The sequence below is a fragment of the Xyrauchen texanus genome, chromosome 50 (genome assembly GCF_025860055.1).
Source record: "Xyrauchen texanus isolate HMW12.3.18 chromosome 50, RBS_HiC_50CHRs, whole genome shotgun sequence".
NCBI classification, from domain to species: Eukaryota; Metazoa; Chordata; class Actinopteri; order Cypriniformes; family Catostomidae; genus Xyrauchen; species Xyrauchen texanus.
Window position 1 is genome coordinate 19,354,370 of NC_068325.1, and position 8,120 is coordinate 19,362,489.

The window sequence follows — 8,120 nt, forward strand, 5'->3', positions numbered from 1 at the left end:
CCCTGAAACTGTTGAATACTGTTGAAGTCAGAGGGGTGCGAGTTCTCTTAAACAGCACGATTTACTATTCTGTGACGTCAGGTATACTTTAGTCCTATAGATTACAATTTTCTAAATGGTAGTCATTATTCATAAAGCACTTCATCCTTTGCCTTTAATGTTCGAGTAAAGACCTGGTAAACGTGTTCCTCTGATCATCCCTATTCGGTGATTTGGTCTCGTCCTCATATTTCTACTGAACTGAACTAAAAGCTGACGGGATTCTAGATCGCACACAGATCACAGAGAAATTACATGTGAAGTTCTGCTTTTTACGTTTTTTTTTTCTGTGATTTATTTGTCATATCATATGAGGGCAGAACTAAAAGTAGCCTGACTATGACTACAGAAGTATACTAACAAAAAATGTCAAGGTACATTACCACACACACACACACACACACACATATAATGCATGTATATATGTATATTTATTAGTATGAGCCAGAAGGCTGTATCATGTGAAATGTATGTATGATGTCACACTCAACAATATGCAGAGAAAGGCATTCAGAAGGCACAATATAGCCAGTATACAGGATGGTCATTATGTTAACCCAATAGACAAGATGCTTAATGCTTAAGTTAACTCATTATGTATCATCACCATAACCTGTTTACCCAGAATGTTTATATATAATATATATATATTTATATATATAGTTGAGTTGCTAGATTCCACCATTAGGAAGAAGTCATGTGGTCTGAGAAACAATGGTGGCAAGCCCATCGGTTAGAGATAATAAGAATGAACGATTTATGGGTTCAGAAGAGATAACAGAAGTGTATAAAGACTCTGAGAGTTTACAACAGAGAGGCAGGGTGATACCGGGGTATAACTGTTTTTAAATATACTATGGTAATGCCATTTTATTAGGCATGTACCATTGCAATACAAAATTGTGGGTACATATACCGTGGTATTACTGTGTTTCTGAACATGTATCATGGTAATGCCATGTTTTTTTGGGCATATACCATGGTAACACCATTGATCATGCTAATACCAGTTTATTTTTGGGGCATGTACCGTGCTAATTCCAGTTATTTTGGGCATGTACCATGCTAATACCAGTTTTTTGGGCACATACCATGCTTATACCAGTTTTTTTGGGCACATACCATGCTAATACCAGTTTTTTTGGGCACATACCATGCTTATACCAGTTCTTTTGGGCACATACCATGCTTATACCAGTTTTTGGGCACATACCATGCTGATACCAGTTTTTTTGGGCACATACCATGCTGATACCAGTTTTTTTGGGCACATACCATGCTTATACCAGTTTTTTTGGGCACATACCATGCTAATACCAGTTTTTTTGGGCATGTACCATGCTAATACCACTATTGTTTTGGGCATGTACCATGCTAAGACCAGTTGTTTTGGGCATGTACCATGCTAATACCACTATTTTCTTTGGGCATGTATCATGCTAATACCAGTTTTTGTTTGGGCATGTATCATGCTTATACCATTTTTTGGGGGGCATGTACCATGCTAACACCATTGATCATGCTAATATCAGTTTTTTTGGGGGGCATGTACCATTTTAATACCAGTTTTCTTTTGGGCATGTACCATTTTAATACCAGTTTTTTTGGGCACATACCATGCTTATACCAGTTTTTTTTGGGGCATGTACCATGTTAATACCAGTTTTTATTTTTGGGCATGTACCATGCTAATACCACTATTTTTTTGGCATGAAAAACATGCTAATACCAGTTTTTTGGGGCATGTACCATGTTAATACCAGTTTTTTTGGGGGGGCATGTTCCATGCTAATACCAGTTTTTTGGGGGGCATGTACCATGTTAATACCTGTTTTTCTGGGCACATACCATGCTAATACCAGTTTTTTTGGGCACATACCATGCTTATACCAGTTTTTTTGGGGCATGTACCATGTTAATACCAGTTTTTTTTTTTGGGCATGTACCATGCTAATACCAGTTTTTGTCTGGGCATGTATCATGCTTATACCATTTTTTTGGGGGCATGTACCATGCTAACACCATTGATCATGCTAATATCAGTTTTTTGGGGGGCATGTACCATTTTAATACCAGTTTTTTTGGGCACATACCATGCTTATACCAGTTTTTTGGGGCATGTACCATGTTAATACCAGTTTTTTTTTTTTTTGGGCATGTACCATTTTAATACCAGTTTTTTTGGGCACATACCATGCTTATACCAGTTTTTTGGGGCATGTACCATGTTAATACCAGTTTTTTTTTTTTGGGCATGTACCATTTTAATACCAGTTTTTTTGGGCACATACCATGCTTATACCAGTTTTTTTGGGGCATGTACCATGTTAATACCAGTTTTTTTTTTTTGGGCATGTACCATGCTAATACCACTATTTTTTTGGCATGAAAAACATGCTAATACCAGTTTTTTTGGGGGGCATGTACCATGTTAATACCAGTTTTTTTTGGGGGGCATGTTCCATGCTAATACCAGTTTTTTTGGGGGGGCATGTTCCATGCTAATACCAGTTTTTTTGGGCACATACCATGCTTATACCAGTTTTTTTGGGCATGTTCCATGCTAATACCAGTTTTTTTGGGCATGTTCCATGCTAATACCAGTTTTTTTTTTTTTGGGGCATGTTCCATGCTAATACCAGTTTTTTGGGGGGCATGTACCATGTTAATACCAGTTTTTGTTTGGGCACATACCATGCTTATACCAGTTTTTTTGGGGCATGTACCATGTTAATACCAGTTTTTTTGGGGCATGTACCATGTTAATACCAGTTTTTTGGGGGCATGTACCATGTTAATACCAGTTTTTTTGGGGGGGGGCATGTACCATGTTAATACCTGTTTTTCTGGGCACATACCATGCTTATACCAGTTTTTTTGGGCATGTACCATGCTAATACCAGTTTCTTTGGCACTGTATGGACATGTATCATATATATCATATATTCATACCTATGTTTTTTAATAATGGCTTTGAAATAAAGTTGCAAACTTCTAAACGTTTAATAACATTACATAACACAGCCAGTAAGGTTGCTCCATGTGGGCCCAATGGTGCTGGAATGGACATTCCCCTCTGATAGGCAGGAAGTCAGCTGATCATAGGGCAGCGATGGTTCCCATTTCAGTGGATCCCATACTGTGTGCTGACTCACGTGAATCTGACAAAGTTATTATAAATTGAACTCTATGATCCCAAAAACATGCTGACAAAGTTAAACACACACACACACACACACACACACACACACACACACACAAGTTTTTGCATTGCTAATCCTTCCTGCACCCTACGAAACATCTCCTTTTGTTTCCCTGGAAGATATAAAGTCATACCTTACATACAGTACGACATGAGTAAATGATGGCCGAATGTTTATTTTGGGTGAACTGTTACTTGAAGAATCTGACCCATGAGAAACTGATTATAAGCTCACTTGCTCTTTACAGAGGCTAATGCTTATAAAGATCTAACTGCATCTGTCATTCACGAGAACAAAAGCGTATTCATGCTCAAACTATGAATCCCTATAGGACGACTCCTGAATAAAAAGACTTCCAGGAAACGTCCCTCCCAGGAGGACTGATGTCTGTATTAGTGGGAAGGGGAGGTTTGTTATTATTGTTAAAAAAAACTAAGTTTTACATTTTATTGAGTTTATTTATTTTTTACAATGTAAAATGAAAACTAACAAAAATGACACAACTGAAAAAACAAATGGAAAACAAAATAGAAATAAAAACTAAATAATGAAAAATAAATTAAATATGTTGTTTACACTCAAAACAATATTTAAGATTTACGCATTTCAATTTCATAATAAAAATTCCATCAAATTGAATTGAGCAATGTTTCATAAAATTAAATGAATAAAAATGTAATTATTTTGTTTATTTATTATATTTTATCAAAGATTACTCAATTAAATTTGATGGAATTTTATTATAAAATTGAAATGCGTAAAACATCATTAGATTTAAAAAAATAATAATTTGTAGAAAGTTTGTTGCATTATTTGGTTATTATTTACATGGTTAATGTATTTTAAAAGTTTTATTTCTGGCAACCACAGCTGCCAGTTTTTACCAAAAACTTAACAGGATTGTTTTTATAGTATAGTAGAAAAATAAAACCAAAATATACTGAAAAAGTGATACTAAATCTAACAGTCATTTACCATAAATGCTTTAAATAATTATGTTATTTTCCAACCATTTTACTTGTCACAATGATTTTTGCCTTATCAACTCACTTTTATGAGTTTTGAAAGTTTCAACTCGATTTTCTTGAATTCATTTTTATTTAAATACTTATTTATTTAAATGTAATATTTAAATTCTAAATGGTCAAAAAAGTGCAATTATCTTATCACTGTAAGTTAGATTTGACTTAAAATTTAAGGCAGTAAATACAAATTTCAAAATAAAAGTTTTAAATTTTATCAGGTTTAAAAAAAATAATAATTCAGTGTAAGTGAAAACTAACAAAAACGTAATTCAACTGAAGCAAACTGAAAACAAACTAGAAATGAAAACTAAATAAAAACAAATATGTAAAAACTATAATAACCCTGATCGAGACTTCATAGAGACTTTAAATGTGTTTGCATTTCGTTCTGTATTTGTCCCGCAAATATGGAATCTAGTGTGTATGTTTGCTTCTGTCCACAGCAGGAGGGAGACATTCCATCATGGAGTCCCGCTCCGGGCACAATACCTCGATCCCAAACATATCTTGTACTAATAAAGCATTTTAAGGACTAACACAGACTTTACAGCCTCTTATAAACAGAAGACCGAATCTAAAAGCTGTAAACACATTTTCCACCACTAATGTAATAATGGACAATACGCCATCTTGACTTTTTTGACAGGTTTTCATTCCCTAAAGTTTAAATTAATTTTCTCACACCCATGAGTGAGTCATGCCTTAAAGCAAAGGCAATGCTGGTAGATCGCACAACATTTAAATGTATTTCGTTAAATTTTAATACAAATAAATATAATGTTTTTCCATATTTTTGTTTCTGTCTGACTTGCACTTGACGAGTACATTTTGACCAGGCGAGATTTATGTTTATTCAGTTGCCATGACAACTAGGTTCGCGCCTTCCAAGGGCTTATTAGAACAGAGCGCGAAATTGCGAATGCGAAGCTAGCAGTTTTTGAGGCTAGCTACCAGCAGCTAATGCCCGGATTATACAAAACTGTCTGATTCAATTCAGTGCAAATCATCAGAATAAGTTAAATGCCCTGGCTATTGTTTACATTGTGCTGTAGGTGTTTTGGGTTTAGTGTTAAAACTGAATGATATCAACATTGAACATTATTATATATATTTTTTTATTAATTAGAAGATGAATTCCATGCAGGCATAAATGCAGTAGTCCCAACAAGCATTTCTTTTTTTTTTTTAACAAAACTGTGTTTTTTTTTAGTTGGTAGATCTTAATGAGTTGGTCATTTAAAAGTAGATCATCACACAAAAAAGTGTGGACACCCCTGCCTTAAAGGAACAGTACAGCCAAAAATTTTAATTGGGTCATTTATTCAACATCAATATTTTAATAAACAGTTTTCATGTTGCTTAAAACATTAAATACAAGCTTCTACTCATCATACCAACTTGTGTCTCTACCAGTTGACCTCAGTTATTTCTTTATTCAGATGGACACCTGCATCGGCTCACATATCACAGGATACACAGCTACTCCAGATTCCTGTATCTCACCCACCCCGGGCATTAATTACTGGATATGAGTTGGCCCCTACATTAGACCCCGGGCTTGCCAAGGTGATATGAAAGACTCCCACATGTGAGCAGAACATTGTGCTCATATCAGACTAATAGATCATAAAAATATTCAAATGGGAGACGATATTCGGCTAATCGATGAGCTGAGAATGCTGCTTAAAAAGTCTAAAGAGATTATTATATATTTTTTCACATATATGTTTTAACTCACATGAAATGAAGACTCATAGTCTCACAGTCATATCCGTAGCTTAGAAAAAGCCCCTGACGAAGCGTTTCTTGCCAGATAATAAATAAAAACTTCAATCATCCACACCACTAGGTGTCAGTATAAAGTTCAATACTGTTGTTATATTAGTTGCTAAGGAAGCTGAATAAGAGCTTGCAAAACCTACACATGAAGTTGATTAGTATATATTGACATTTTCTGATAAAATATGAGTGGTGTTTGCCCATCCCAAATCCATGCCAAGGTCTTGTGAGTGGTATCCAGGTCATTGCTATGCGGTTGCTAGGGGGTAGGGTTGCCACCCATCCTGTAACTTACGTGATCGACCTGTATTTAAGGATTAAATGATGCATCCCATATAAAGGTCCACACATCATACTAAAACGTGCTAAATCTGTTGAGGGGGTATTGCACTGGTTAACACCTGTACAGGAATTTGTAATGTCGACCAATCAGATTAGAGCTTCAGACGGTCAGTAAACGGACTGTGGGCGATTCGAGGGTGTAACGTCTGAGGTCTGAGACTACTAGACATTGTACTCACGGGTCGTTTGAGGCGACAGTTTTCATCCTTTCTGAATCACTACAAATGATGAATGTCATGTTTCTGTTTAGACAATGACATCACTGGTGCTTTACAAAGAGTTTGAAAGCTTTGTGTAGAGCGATGAATCCCACAGTACAAATTAATCAACACTCTTTTCTTTCACTATGCAGAATGTACATTTTGACCTACTCTTTCTGACTGAAGCCATCATCATGTTTGATGATGCCAGTAAACACATATGAAGAGCTCCATCTCAATTTCCTGTGCTGACTCAGGAGAGGTTTTCCGGGGGTTATTGCAGAGAAAGCAAAGAACAAAGAGCTGTAAATAAAAACGAGAGGGATTGAATCCACCAAGGCCTTGAGCTCAGTATTACTATCAAGCTTTATTGAAAGCTAGATAACACTGTCTGATTAAAGATTAACTGATTTGACAAGTAATGACCATTTTCTTAAAGGGGTAGTGCTCCCAAAATGAAAATTCTGATATCAATTACATGTCATCATTCATCATCTAAAACCATGCGATATATTTGTGTGAAGAACGGACCGAAATTTAAGTGATTATTCTATTAAACCCTGCTCTCCAGAGAATTACAAATTTGGCCAGAATTAGAATTTGGCACGTCATGCCCACGTGACTGCACGTGGAAGTTGTATTTTGGATTCGCTATAGGCAACACATAACTTAAATTAATTTAAACTGACTGATCTCAGTTCAGGAGACTCTGTGCTGTTAGTAAAGTGCTAAACTTTCATGTGACAAAACAACATGGCGCTGACCACAGCGGCGTTTTTCTTTGGGAGAAACGGCAACATAACTACATCTGGTAAGAAACTTAATTACGTTTTTACATTGAATCTTGTTTGAGTCAAAAGATTAGAGTCTCTAGTTTCATCCGATATGCCATTTTTTTAATTTCAGCAATTTATCGCAAAATGCCATGCTGCTAAACACAATGTACACTAATGTGCACTTAAGTGCATCTTTTCCTTAGAAATGCTTTATTTATGATGCATTATCACATTGAGAATCAATGGGTTCATCCAAAAGCTGAAAATTTAAATGGAGTTAGGATGAAAATAAGGTGCATTTCAGACTGTTCTGAGACCAGAGCACACAGACAGCACACTGGAGGTTAAGTCATTCACTAAATAGGGAGCAAGGGTACATCCTATAGCTCTCTATACAGATAAGTGCACTCAATCCTAAAATCTGACCAAAAGTTCAGTTTCAGGTTGTAGATGATGTTTGGATCACTCACAGGGTTGGACTGGTAATCTGGCATACCGGGCATTTTCCCGGTGTGCCAACGAAACGGGCTGAATGGGCCGCGATAAGCTAAAATGAGCCGCCGCGTTATGCAGAAAGGACCACAAAATGCCGCCGCGATATGCAGAAAAGGACAGCGAACACCCCCGTTAAACAACTTTTGGCTCAGCACACGTCATTCGTCAGCGTTTGCAGGCAAGATCAAGTTAGTTAAAATTACACAGATCAATCCTTATGGCACTATATTTCACATGCTTTTCTGTTATGTAAGCTTACCT